Genomic DNA, 14,522 nt, shown 5'->3' with positions numbered 1-14,522 from the left:
CTCCTGACCTCAAGTGATCTGCCCACGTGGGACTCCCAAGATGCGGGGATTAGAGGTGTGAGCCACTATGCCCAGCCTTTTTTTTTTTTTTAACTTTTTGTAGAAACAGGGTCTCACTACGTTGCCCAAGCTGGATCTGCCTTGCTTTTATAAGGATACCTGTCATTGGATTTGAGATCCACCCACGTAGTCTAGGATGACTTAATCTTGAGATCCTAAAATTAATTTACACCTGCAAAGATCCTTTCTTCATTAAGGTCACATTCACAGGTGCTGGAGCACATTAGACTGTGGACATAGCTTTTCTTTTTTTGGTGGAGGTGTGACTGGGGAGACACGATTAAACCCACTACAGTATAAAAGTAGGCCAGGTGTGATGGCTCACACCTGTAATCCCAAGACTTCAGGAGGCCGAGGTGGGTGGATTACTTGAGGTCAGGAGTTCGAGACCAGCCTGGCCAACATGGCGAAACCTCGACTCTACTAAAAATACAAAAATTAGCTGGGCGTGGTAGCGCACTTGTAATCCCAGCTACTCGGAAGGCTGAGGCAGGAAAATCACTTGAACCTGGGAGGCAGAGGTTGCAGCGAGCCGAGATCACACTACTGTATTCCAGCCTGGGAGACACAGCAAGACTCTATCAAAAAAAAAAAAAAAAAAATATATATATATATATATATACACACACACACACACACACACACACACACACACACACACACATATGTGTGTAAATAAAAGCAGCCAAACTTCGCTTTATTTCAGAGTGGTTGCTTGGCCTGGGAGTGGAGAGAGATCAGGAGAGCGCCACCAGCTTGGATCAGTTAGTGAGCTGCGGTGGTTTTTTTTTTTTTCTTGACAGTGTCTCTTATTGTTTTGTATTTCTCTTTTGTTTTGAGGTTTTCTGCCATCTTTTCTGGAAGGTGCATGATGCTCAGCTCTGTGGTTATTTTCGCTCAACAGCTGTGTTTCCGGTGAGCGGCTGTGGGATTCTTCTGACTCAGCAAAACTGGAGCTGTAACCGTCAAGAAGCCATTCAAGCAAAGCTAGAAATAAAGAAGCTGTTTCTTCCCCGTCCCCTCCTCCTCCTCTCACTTCCCTCCCCATGGGTACCTTTTGAAAGTCTCACAAAGCACGTTGAAAAAACTACTAGGACCAGTGTGCTGGAGGGCTGGCTGAAGGTGGCCCCTCCGCTGGGCTTTAAGCAAACAGATAAATTCTGGAAAGGACTCTGCCCTGCCAGCCTGGCTTCGGCCTTCGGAAGGCCCCTCCCAACATGCCCCCACCCGCCGATCACACGGACTGTGTCTTACAAGTTTCCCACAGGTCTGACGAGTGAAAGCAGAGGCTGTGGGGACTTTTGTGGTTTTCCAGGGTGTGGCCCCACTTCGCCTTCACCAGGCCTGAGTATCTATGCCGTGCAGCTTGCCTGCTTCTCAAAGGTCATGATTTCCACCCTGGGGCTGGGAGGCAGCTACAGATTCCTACCCGCTGGCACAGGATCTCGCCCTGTACTCCCCAGAGGTGGCTGGGAGCCTTGCGGAGGCAGAGAGCGAACAAAATGGAAAGGAATCTTCCTCCCGGAGAGCCATCTTCTGTGCATGCCGGTGCCTGCAAAAGACAGGCGAGGCGAGACAGCTGCACCTCGGGCCTCGTCGCTGTTGCCGAGAAAGAAAGGAACAAATAAATTTAGCTCCATCCTACGCATCCTTTGCAGCTGCTGATTGACCAAACAGAAAGAGGCCTCTATTTCAACCCTGGTTTCTCAGCTTTTTGTCTGATGGGGTCTGCTACCGCCCTTTACAAGGGACTTTTGAAGGAGGAAACGGGCCGCGGCCCTATTTAGCGCCCGGCCGGCTGGAGGCTGCACAAAGAGGAGTTCAAGTTCAGGGTGTGTGTTTCTTTTTGCCCATCCCAAAGCAAAATGGTGGCCCGGAAACGTGTCCAAGTGGGCTTCGGCTCCTGGAATTTCCCATGCATTTCTTTGGAAGCCAGAACATGGCGGGTGGAGGGATGTGTAACTGTGCCGAGGCCAGCCTACAGTTCCCGAAGCCATTAGTTTAATGGCACCATTTGTGGAAATAAAGAACTCGCTGACTGGGCTTGAAGTTAAAAGACTGGAACGAAGCACTGAGGAGGTTTCATGGGGCTCACTAGCCTGGAGAGGTCCCTGCGGGATGGGGGACAAGCTGTGGACTTTGAGTCGGATAGACTTGGGTTCCAGTCCTAGCTCTATCACCGAAAGGCACGTTGTCTCTGGACAAAGAGAGCCTTTGCTCAGGTGTAAGTGAAATGCTAGCCGAGACATGGAACCTCTCTGAGCGTCAGTTCCTTATCTGTAAAACAGCAATGATGACAGGAGGTTGTCACAAGAATTAAATGACAAAGTGTACTGAACCTACATAGCCCAGCTCTTGCTGTGCCATGATGGTGTAGAGTGGCCCCTGTTTTACCTGCCCAGGCCCATTCTCCAAAGAAGCTGTACAGGTGAGGTGGCTCACCCCTGTAGTCCCAGTACTTTGGGAGGCCGAGGAGGGAGGTTCACTTGAACCCAGGAGTTTGAGGCCAGCCCGGGCAACATAGAGAGACCCTATCTCTACAAAAAATTAAAAAAAAAAAAAATTAGCTGGGTGTGGCGGTGCATGCCTGTGGTCCCAGCTACACAGGAGGCTAAGGTGGGAGGATCCCTTGAGCCCAAGAGGTCCAGGCTGTAGCCTGGGTGATAGAGCAATATGCTGTCTCTAAAAAAAAAAAAAGAAAAGAAAAAAAAAATAGAAGGTATTTCTTCCCCAGTCCTCTCCTTCTTTCACTTCCCTCCCTGTGAGTAGCATTTGGAAGTCTCACACAGCACTTTTTAAAAATCACTTTAAGTCCAGGTTCTGTAGCTCATGCCTGTAATCCCAGCACTCTGGGAGGCCGGGGTGGGCGGATCACTTGAGGTCAGGAGTTCAAAACCAGCCTGGCCAACATGGTGAAGCCCCATCTCTACCAAAAATACAAAAATTAGCCGGGCATGGTGGCACGTGCCTGTAATCCCAGCTACTCGGGAGGCTGAGGCAGGAGAATTGCTTGAACCCGGGAGGTGGAGGTTGCAGTGAGCCAAGATTGTACCACTGCACTCTAATCTGGGTGACAGAGTGAGACCCTGTCTCAAACAACAACAACAACAACAACAACAACAACAACACTTTCACCAGTATGTGGGAGGGCTGGCTGAAGGTGGCCTCTGCTGGGCTTTACACAAGCAGATGGATTCTGGAAAGGACTCCACCAAGCCAGCCTGGCTTTGCCTTTGCAAGGCCCCTCCCAAGATGCCTCCACTCGCCACTCACACGGACTGGGACTCTGTCTTACAAGTTTCCCACAGGCCTGAGCAGTAGGTGGGAGGAATTTCTGTGGTTTTCTAGGTTGGCCACAGAATACTACTCTTCCTCCTCCACTCTTTTTTCCGTAAGATTTGGGGCTCAACTTACTCTCAAACTCTGGAATTGAGAAGGTGGCCCAGGCCTGATCATGGGATCTCATATGCCCCTGGCCATAGTGATTCATTTTTGGAAACATCCATGGGACTCAAGCTGGGACAATCGAGTGAATTTCAGGAATGTTGGATGAATCTCTTAGGAGGGAGGAAATCTTTCTGCTGGATTTCTAAAAGGTCAAGTTTTACACTCAGTGCTGCCATTGGCTGTCTTTGGATAATGGAAGGAAGAGTTGTTCAGAGAATGAAGCTAACAGAGATGAAACCAAAAATGGAGAGATCATGTCCTGATGACCATTTGAACCCCTTGACCTCACCACGCCTGAAGCCATCACCCCTTCAACTTGCTAGTTATGTGAGTCAATATGGTTCCTTTTTGGTTTGAGCTAGTCTGAATTAGGTTTTTGTCTCTTGCAGCTAGAAAAGTCCTAAGTAATACCAGCTTCATAAACCTCTGGAATCTGAATTTACCTGTGGCCTCATCCAGAACTGTGGGGCAGGCGGCTAACTCTCAGTGCCACCTGCAGTAGTGGAGAGTCTGATGAGACTCTACCTTCTGGCATGCTGATTTCCCTTTGACCCCTCTTGTGGATAGGAAGGCAAAACAATGAGAGAAGGGGAAGAAAAAAAGGGGCGGCGGCGGGGGGAGGGAGCCGGTTTCCTAGTAAAATAGATCGGGCTTGAATCTCTTCTTTGTCATTCATGAGCTCTGAGACCTTGGGTAAATGACTTACTCCCTGGGGCCCCCATTTTCCCACCTGTGGGACTTGAGTTGCAGCGAGTGTATATGGGTACTAGATTCTAAAGTCGAGGTGAAGGAAAACATTTCCGTGAAAATCCCTTAACTCTGCCCCCTTCCACAAGGAATGGCACAGCCACAAGTGTCAGCAAATTGTCATAATATCAGAGGCGTATGAACCAGAGCAACTCCATCTTGAATAGGAGCTGGGTAAAATGGGCTGCATTCCCTGTAATTAAGACATTCTATGTCACAGGATGAGATAGGAGGTCAGCACAAGATGCAGGTCATAAAGACCTTGCTGATAAAACAAATTGCAGTAAAGATGCTGGCTAAAACCCACCAAAACTAAGATAGTGATGAGAGTGACCTCTGGTCGTCCTCATTGCTACACTCCCACCAGCGCCATGACAGTTTACAAATGCCATGGCAACATCAGGAGGTTCCCCTATATGGTCTAAAAAGGGGAGGCATGAATAATCCACCCCTTGTTTAGCATATCATCAAGAAATAACCATAAAAATGGGCAACCAGCAGCCCTCAGGGCTGCTCTGTCTATGGAGTAGCCATTGTTTTATTCCTTTACTTTCTTAATAAACTTGCTTTCATTTTACTCTATGGACTCGCCCTGAATTATTTCTTGTGCAAGATCCAAGAATCCTCTTTTGGGGTCTGGATTGGGACCCCTTTCCTGTAACAATAATACAATCATCATAATGCAGCCATTTACCCACCTCCCATCCTCCCCACCCCCCACCTCCAATCCTGCTCCTTAGTTGAGCACCAGTAAATACACATTTTAAACTCTAGATGACTGATTCTCAGCCAGGGCGATTTTGCCCCTCAGGGGATGTTTGGCAGTTCCTGGAGACATTTTTGGTTGTCATAACTAGGGGTAGGAATAAATGCGCCTGGCATCTAGTGGATAGAGGTCAGGGATGCCTCTAAACATCCTCCAACACACTAGACAGTCCCCACAACTAATAATTATCCAACCCAGAATGTCAGTAGTGCCAAGGCTGAGAAATCCTCAGCTAGAATCCTGCTCAGCACAGAGAGCTGCTCATTCTAGGAAAGGTTGTCAGGATTGGAGACAATGAGAACAGATCCATATATTCCATTTCCATGCTTCCTGTGTGGCAAGTTCACATGGGGACACAACAGGTCTACCCCCTTTCAATGAGGATTTTTCTCCTTTCCTTTTGGCCAACTGCAGTTAGTTGAATTTGTGTAAGTTAAATGCATGCATTATGTAAGTTAAATGCATGCATGGTATAAAAGTTAAATGCGTGCATGCAATCCATGTGGCAACGCTGTTTCCACTTCACAGCATTACCCTGAGCATCAGAGGAGGTCTCAACAGAATGTGCATTGCACAGGGTGAACCCTTAAGCCTTTGCACTTATTACTTTTATTAATTTCACGTGGTGCCTGCCACATGCACAGTACATACTCAATCCAGCCTTGCTGAATGGGTTTCAATTGAGAGAGAGTTTTCTGGGCCTTGTGTGAGAGGAGGTAACAACTCCAAGGAGATCTGGATGCACAGTTCTTTTTTTTATAGAGATGGAGTCTCAACTCTGCCACCCAGGCTGAAGTGCAGTGGCACGATCTCGGCTCACTGAAACCTCCGCCTCCTGGGTTCAAGTGATTCTCCTGCCTCAGCCTCCCAAGTAGCTGGGACTACAGGCATGAGTCACCACACCCAGCTAATTTTTTGTTTTTATATTTTTGGTAGAGATGGAGTTTCACCACGTTTGCAAGGATGGTCTTGAACTCCTGACCTCAAGTGATCCGCTCACCTCAGCCTCCCAAAGTGCTGGGATTACAGGCATGAGCCACCGCACCCGACTTCGATGCACAGTTCTTGTCTGAACTTCCAAGCATCCTCCATCTGCCACCTGCTTTAATAGCTGCCGCCTTTCTAATGCTTTCCACAGCCCTTGGCCCCAACTGCAGGGAGCACAGGATCAATTGTGCTGGGAGACCACCCTCTGGGGCTCAGCCCCAGCTCCTGTGCTTGACTCTGATCCCATCACTTTACCTCTTTGGAGTCTCAGTTTCCCTGCCAGTAAAACAGAGTTCCTAATCCTGCAGCTCTGCTGACTGTAAGCCCCATATCAAACTTAGAAACTGGTACCCCAGGGGTTCAGATGCAGCCTGCGGCCTGAATCCATTTGGCTCACATGTTTTTCCTTAAATATTTGAATTACATTTTCCAGTTTTTTAAAAATTGAGGTGAAATCGACATAATATAAAATTAAGCATTTTATTTATTACCTTTTTTTTTTTGTCCCAGTAGAGACAGGCTCTTGCTGCTTCCCAGGCTGGTCTTGAACTGGCCTCAAGTGATCCTCCTGACTCAGTCTCCCAAAATTCTGGGATTACAGGCATAAGCCACTGCACCTGGCAAAAATTAAGCATTGTTTGTTTGTTTTTGTCTTGTTTTTCTTTTCTTTTTTTTTTTTTTTTGAGACCAAGTCTCACTCTGTCACCCAGACTGGAGTGTAGTGACACGATCTCGGTTCACTGCAACCTCTGCCTCCTGGGTTCAAGAGATTTTCCTGCTTCGGCCTCCTGAGTAGCCAGGCATGTACCATCATGCCTGGATAACTTTTGTATTTTTAGTAGAGATGGGGTTTCACCATGTTGGCCAGGCTGGTCTCAAACTCCTGACCTCAAGTGATCCTCCTGCTTCAGCCTCCCAAAGTTCTGGGATAACAAGTGTGAGCCACTGTGCCTGGCAAAAATTAAGCATTTTAGAGTGAACAGTTCTGTGGCATTTAGTATATCCATGATCTTATGTAACCATCGCCTCTATCTAGTTCCAAAACTCTTTCATTACTCCAAAAGGAAACCTGGTACCCAGCACTCATTCACTCCCATACCCTCCTCCCTCCAACCCCTGGCAACCCTCTCGTCAGCTGTCCGTCTCTATGGATTTGCCTATTCTGGACATTTCATATAAATGGAATCATACAATGTATGACTTTTAGTGTCTGGCTTCATTCACTTGGCATAACGTTTTCAAGATTCAGTTACATTGTATCTTACATGATGACAGACATTTGGGTTGTTTCCACCTCCTGGTGATCATGAACAGTGCTGCTAGGAACATGCATGTGGATGTACTTGTCTTCATGTAGAGTACCTGCTTTCAATTCTTTTGGGCATATACCTAGGAGTGGAATTGCTGGGTTATATGATGATGCTATGTTTAACTTCTTGAGGAACCTCCAAACTTTTCCACAGTGAGTGGGTCACCTTACTTTCCCACCAGCAACGTACAAAGGTTCCAACTGCTCCACTTCCTCGTCAAAATTTCGTATTTTCCATTCTATTTTATTATAGCCATCCTAGTCAGTGTGATGTGGTACCTCATTGTGGTTCAGTTAGATTTTACTATGTCAAATAAAAAGATTTCACATAAAAACCCAGTTTCACAGTTTCTCTTGGAAAAAGAAGTATCTGTCAACACTGGGACCACATTTGGGCGGAGGTATCCTCTGAAGCTACCTGGTAGCAGCCCTCCCGTTGAGCTGGGACATCCCCTTCCTGTCCTCCCCAAGCCCCACCCCTCTAATGTCTCCCTCATGGCTGAGTTGGCTACCACTTCTCATCATATGCCGCTATTGTTTTTCTTAAAGAAGCAGCCAGCCCCCGTGTCTCCATCAAAAGGGAGGAAAAGAAATACAGACTTGGGGGACTCTGGGTTTCTTAAATATAGAAAGGTCCATCATTATTTGTGGAAGTGTTTAGTATGCGCCTGGGTCATTCGCTCATTTCCGCCACCTGGTCCCTGTGGGCGTCTGAGTGGGTAACACACACACAGCCAGCCCTGGCCCCACTCCTTCCCTGGCGGGGCCATGCGGACCATCCCTTCTCCTTCTCCCCAGGCGGATGCACTTGGTCCAGCCTGGGTTCTCCTGGGCTCTCCTGGAGCTCCTTCTGCTCGGCCCTGTCTGCTTAATTCTTGACCTGCACAGCTCCAATTCCCCTCCAGGTCTGGGCTTAGGGCGGTTTTCTCCGCACTCTTCCTTGAAGCTCAGCGTGGATCAAGGGGCCCTGCTGCGCATGCTCACAGGACGTGGACTCCACCCAGCCCTGGGTGCCGCCGTCACTCATTAATCCGTTTCCTGATTCCTCCCCTCTTTGCAAAATTTGGACCCCGGGTGGGCGCCTTCGTAGAATCACACTTCTCAGTTTATGCCACACATTCACTATTTGTCTGTTCAAGGCCCCCCGTGTGCCTTCTTGTATTATTTTTCGCCTGCGTCTGCTGTTAGCATTTCTCACTGCCTCCCACAAGCAGTGACTCCAGTATCTTCAAAATAAATCCTTCCAACCCACTTTCCAATGCTTATGAAACATATATAGTCTTGCTCTGTGAGTGTATATTTTAAATTTATGTCCATGGTATTGTGTCATCAATCTCAGTCTAGTTCCTACTTTTTTCATTTCACACTGTATTTTTAAGATCTATCCATGATGATGTATGCAAATTCAGGGTATTGTGTATTATTTCATCATCTGCATGTATCAAATCTGGCTGACTCATTTCCTCCAGTCATAGACATGTAGGTCACCTTGGGCTCCTTGTTGGGACAAACGTGGTCACCACCAACATTCTCACACACGTCCTCTTATGATCCTGTTCAGGAGTTTCCCCAGGATACACACCCGGGAGAGGAGCTGCTGGGTCACACATTGTTGTGGGCTGAATAACAGGTTGACACAAGTCCCCTGCCAAAGATATGTTGATGTCTGAATTCCCAACACCTCAGAATGTGACTTTGTTGGGAAACAAGGTCATTGCAGATATAATTAGTTAAGAGGAGGTCATACTGGAGTAGGGTGGGCCCTTGATCCAATATGACTGGTGTCTTTCTAAGAAGAGGGAAGACCATGTGCAGACAGAGGCACACAGGGAGAAAGGCCATGTCGCGATGAAGACAGAGAGTGGAGGGATTCAGCTACAAGCCAAGGAACACCAAGAATTTATGGCCAACATTGGAAGCTAGGAAGAGGCAAGGAAGGATTCTACCCAGGGACTTAGAGAGAGCATGGCCCTTCTGGTCTGTATCTTAGGTCTGCATCTCTCAATTTCTCTGAACATCTGAAACTTAGAACTTTCTCTCAGTGATAAATAATGGTAATGTGATTCATGTTCACATACAAACTATATTCACCCATTCATTCATCTATCCATTCATCCTTCTGTTCATCCATCCAGCCATCCTTCCATTATCATCCATCCATCTGTCATTCATCCTTCTGTGCATCCCTCCATCCATTCATCTGTCCATCTAGCCACCCATCCATCTGTTCATCCATCCACCTATCCATCCATTCATCCAATCAGCCATCCCTCTATCATATCCATCTGTCTATCATCCACCCACTTATCCATCCATCATCCATCCATCTATGCCTCTATCTATCCATCCATCTAATAATCTGTCAGTCCATCCATTCATCTGTTCATCTATCCATCCATCCACTAATTCTACAAGTTCTTACTGAGTACCTGCTCGGTGCTGGAGCAGAACAAGGTAAACAGGTCTTTGCCTTCATGAAACTCATCACTACGGTAGGGAAGACAGACATTAAACTTAGTTAGGAGTTATGAGTAAGAATTAGTTCTAGCCCATCACTGTGGCTCACTTTGAGGCCAGCCTCCATCAGTTTGCTAAGAAAGGGGCATACCAACACCCACTCCATAGAAGAGATGAACAATTATACAATAGAATAATGTATAGAATGCCTAGAATGCCTCGAGCCTCCCCCCAGAGGGAAAACAAAACAAAACAAAAACAAAAGTAATTGCACAAACCCATCCATTTTTGCCATTATTCACGTTAGTAACTCAGGCAGCAAAAACAAAGGAAATGGCTCCACTTTGCATTTACCTGGTTCCAGTCTTTCTGGGAGACTAAAAGATGTAGAGGCTTCTCTCATTTATCCTAGAACATGGCTATGAAGTAGTAAAGGTGGATCATGACAGATGAGGCAGCAAAGAAGACAAGAGATCAGGACACCTTCCAAGGTCATGCAGCAAGATAGAGAAAGAGGCGAGGGCAGAAGACGGGCTTCATGTCTCTTGGTCCACTGCAAAACACATGATAGCCAGACCAGTGAGGAATCGCTTTTATCCATAATTGGAAATACCACCGAGAGCTAATTTCTCCCCAATAGATCCACAGGGCAGAGAAGAGCACTTGACCTAGAGTCTTGTTAGGAGGGTGGTCTGTCATGCAGACTGTGAAATAATCAACTAACCATCATATTTCCATTTCTCTTGGGCCGTTTCTGTCTGGAGAGAGAGTCCCAATCAAAGCTGGGAGAGCCGGTGTGCAACGCATCCACTCAGGGCTGTTAATAATTGGGTTTTACGGATGCCCAGATTCACAGGCTGTAGCTTAGTGCCTCTCCATCGATTTAACTATCATTTCAGGTCCATAGCTCACAGCTAGAAACCAGCCTACATAAAACCCCACATTAGGACGCTTCCCTTCTTGTTTAGGACACTGCTTTCCATTAGGAAAACCAAACTACTTAGCGGAGAGCTTGATGGATGAGGCTGACGTTATAATCTCACTGAACAATTACAGGGCTGTCCTATTAGCGGGAGACACCCTGGTACACACATAAGATTTGGTAGACAAGATCTGTGGAACGTTGAGGGGAGCCGGGAAGACAGAGCGCAGGTGGGCAAGCTGTGAATGAGCCAACTTTATCCTCAGAAGTCCCTAGAGGATTGTGTGTCAGAGACCTCTTCCTGATCTAATTTCGGAGTCCAAACAATGAAAATTAGTGACTGAACAAGTATTTACTGAGTGCCTACTACATCCGTCTAGATCCTGGGTTAGCCAGTGGAGAAATTTACAAGGAGTGTAAATGATAATCCCTGCCCTCATGGAACTTTCAATTTACTTAGGAAGGTAAATAAATAGCTGTGGATGATAGATTATACGTAGAGGATAGATAGGTAGGCAGGCAGGTAAGTAGGTAGGTAGGTAGATTAGATGATTAGAGAGAGAGAGAGAGAACCAATTGTCATAGCAGGTGGTGCTCATTTCCAACTAAATGATACCAAAATTAAACACGATAGGGCAGATTTAGCAAATAGGTGGCCCTTTCCCTTCCCTCCACCAATGCTGGATATCCCTCATTATTTATGGCATCCATTATGGGTCGAATTTTGTCTTCCCCACTACCCCCACCCCACTGAAAGATAAGTTAAAATCCTAACCCGATACCAATGAATGTGGTTTCTCCAATGTAATCAAGTGAAGACGAGGTCATGAGGATGGACCTTAATCCAATGGCTGGTGTCCTTATAAGGAGAGGGAGATGTTTTAAATTTTATTATTATTATTATATTACTGAGACAGAGTTTTGTGGCCTAGGTTGGAGTGCAGTGGTGCAATCCTGGCTCACTGCAACCTCTGCCCCATGGGTTCGAGTGATTCTCCTGCCCCAGCCTCCCAAGTAGCTGGGATTACAGGCGCTCGCCACCCAACCCGGCTAATTTTTTGTATTTTTAGTACAGACGGGGTTTCACCATGTTGGCCAGGCTGGTCTCGAACTCCTGATCTCAAGTGATCCACCTGCCTCGCCCTCCCAAAATGCTGGGATGACAGGCATGAGCCACCACGCCCAGCTGGAGAGGGAGATTTGAATACAGACACACACACACACACACACACAGATTTGAATACAGACACACACACAGAGGGTAAGGCTACATGAGGACACAGACACAGAGGGAAGACAGCTGTGTAAAGACGGAACCAGAGGCTGGAGTGATGCAGACACAAACCAAGGAACTTGAGATAAAACCTATTTTCTAGCCTTGGTCTAGGAGTTCAGAGGGCGGTCAAGTGAGGCTTCATGGTAAGATGGGCTGAGCTAGACATTGAAAGGTAGATTGGATTCCGACGGGGGAGCATGGGTGCCCAGTAAGGCAGTATTTTGAGACAGGTCAGTTGTTACCCATTTCTGTCTTCCGTCCAGGGAACTCTTAGCTGATCTAGCAGCACCAATTCATGGACATTGGTGAGGTCACCTAAGGGCAGGTGTGTAGACATCTGCTTTGTAGACACGCAACAGAGCACACACATGGAGCGCGCACACACACACGCATACACACAGAGTATATCTATTCTAGGCATGCTCATTAGCAACTAACTTTAATCATCCTTAGCGCTTGCATCTCAAATACCAAATACTTTGGTGTGTGCTGTCTATGAACACACACCAAAAATAGTTCTGGGTAGATGAATGCCTGAGCCAAGAGGCTGGTTGATTGCAATTTGAGTCGAGTGAAGTCACTGCCTCCCGGATCCCTTCAGTGCCGCCAAGGCAGGAATCTTAACACAGGATATCAATAACTAACTAACCTGAACCGCCCCTCAAGCAGCCACATGCAGCTGACCGCTCCGGGGGGGGAGAACGGATGCTCTGTCTCCAGTCCTTGGACAGGATGTGTCTGCCTGAGAGTCAGACCCTGTGGCTGAAATCCGCCGCTTAGCTCAGAGACACGGTCAGACCACCTGGGATGAGGCAGTTCTTGCAGTTAGGTATTCTGTGGTTGCAAATGAAAGAGTGGTGTGAGTGTCAGTGAAAAGGAGAAGTTGACAGGCCCCTCTGCCATCTGCCTGTCTTTCCTTCCTCATTCCCAGGTACCTGATGCTGGCTGCTGACTTGATATATTCAGCATGATAAGGAGAAAAGGAAAAAAAAAAAAAAAAAAGAATTACAGGAGTGTGCAACCCTCTCCCTGCTCACCATCCACAAGGAGAAGGACCCAGTGTCATTTTGTAGTGGGATAAATGCACTCCCACAAATATATCCATGTCTACCTACCCTTCTCCAGAATCTGTGAAAAAGAACTTATTTGGAAAAAGGGTCTTTGCAGATGTAATTAAGTTAAGGTTCTCAAAATGAGATCATCCTGGATTATCTGTGTGGGCCTTAACTCCAGCAACAAGTGTCTTTGGAAGAGACACAGACAAGAGAGGCCAGGGGAAGGCCACGTGGAGACAGAGGCTGGGATTGGAGCGACGCAGCCACGACCCAAGGAATGCTAAAAGCCACGAGAAGTTGGAGGATGCAAGGAACTGAATCTCCAGGAGAGCCTCTGGAGGGGGTGTGGACCCGCCGCTAGCTTCATTCTGGACTTCTGGTCTCCAGAACTGTGGGGAAATTGATTTCTGTCGTTTTAAGCCCCCAAGGTTGTGATAATTTCTTACCCCTGGGAAATGAATACACTTTCCTTGTTTCATGGATGGAAAAGTGGGCTGAAGGAAAAAAACATATTGGAGAAACCAACAGAATTTGAAGAATACTAATAACAGTAACATCAATGGATTACATTTATTGAGTGCTTACCATGTGCCAAGTACCTGCCCAAGTTAGACAGTGACAAGACTAAATTTAAACTCAGCAAGATGTGCCCCGTAGCCCATGTGCTTAACCAGCCTCCCTGCACTCCCAGGAAAGAGTGGAAGTTATATTTGGAAGGGGAAAAAGGAAGGGGATGAGAGAAGTGAGATCTGAAGGAGAGTTTGAAGGAATTTAATAGAGATTTTGGAGCCAACTGCCATGGAGGTGAGATCTAAACATTCAAAAGGTTTGCTTTACTTTATATAAATTGGATTTTTTTTTTTTTTTTGGTGTTCCCAGAGAAATGTAAAGATTTCAATTGCTCTCCAGATATATATGTGTGTGTGTATATATATATATATATATATATATATTTTTTTTTTTTTTTTTTTTTTTTGAGATGGAGTCTTGCTCTCAGGCTAGAGTGCTGGAGTGCAGTGGCACCATCTTGGCTCACTGCAAACTCTGCCTCCCAGGTTCAAGCAATTCTCCTGCCTCAGCCTCCCTAGTAGCTGGGATTACAGGCGCACACCACCACGTCTGGCTAAGTTTTATATTTTTAGTAGAGATGAGGTTTCACCTTGTTGACCAGGCTGGTGCTTGAACCCCTGACCTCAAATGATCTGCCCACCTTGGCCTCCCAAAGTGCTGGGATTGCAGGCATGAGCCACCCCACCTGGCCAAAAATTATTTTATTTTATTTTATTTTTGACATAATGCAGTGCTGAGACTGGAGCATGAGCTACCTGAGTTTCATGCGGGTTCCTTTTCCACTCATTTGACATTCATCCATTGAGCTCTGGCTTATCTGCCAAAATCTGTGCTCTGGGCTGGGCACAATGGTAGATAAATGAGAACCAGATCCTGCCTTAGGGTGGGGGGTGGTCTCAGCTCATGAGAGCTGGAGTCACATACAA

The 14,522-nt window shown here is 46.7% G+C and overlaps 1 long non-coding RNA gene across 4 annotated transcripts; it reads right to left on the bottom strand.

The window, feature by feature from the left end:
• Positions 1 to 738: 738 nt before the first annotated feature.
• LOC123567594 (uncharacterized) lies at positions 739 to 12,832 on the bottom strand. Of its 4 annotated transcripts, none has more exons than XR_012419782.1 (5): positions 12,621 to 12,832; positions 10,128 to 10,326; positions 6,499 to 6,624; positions 1,115 to 1,659; positions 739 to 1,016 (listed from the first exon to the last, which is right to left on the bottom strand). It is a non-coding gene; the product is annotated as an uncharacterized lncRNA (long non-coding RNA). The 4 variants fall into 4 exon arrangements; XR_010579606.1 differs by having other exon boundaries at positions 1,490 to 1,659; XR_012419783.1 differs by lacking the exon at positions 10,128 to 10,326 and having other exon boundaries at positions 1,490 to 1,659.
• Between the last annotated feature and the right edge of the window lie 1,690 nt (positions 12,833 to 14,522).

This window comes from Macaca fascicularis, chromosome 11 (genome assembly GCF_037993035.2).
Source record: "Macaca fascicularis isolate 582-1 chromosome 11, T2T-MFA8v1.1".
Lineage (NCBI taxonomy): Eukaryota > Metazoa > Chordata > Mammalia > Primates > Cercopithecidae > Macaca > Macaca fascicularis.
The sequence above is the reverse complement of the archived record's forward strand: the minus strand, read 5'-3'. Positions and strand labels throughout refer to the sequence as shown.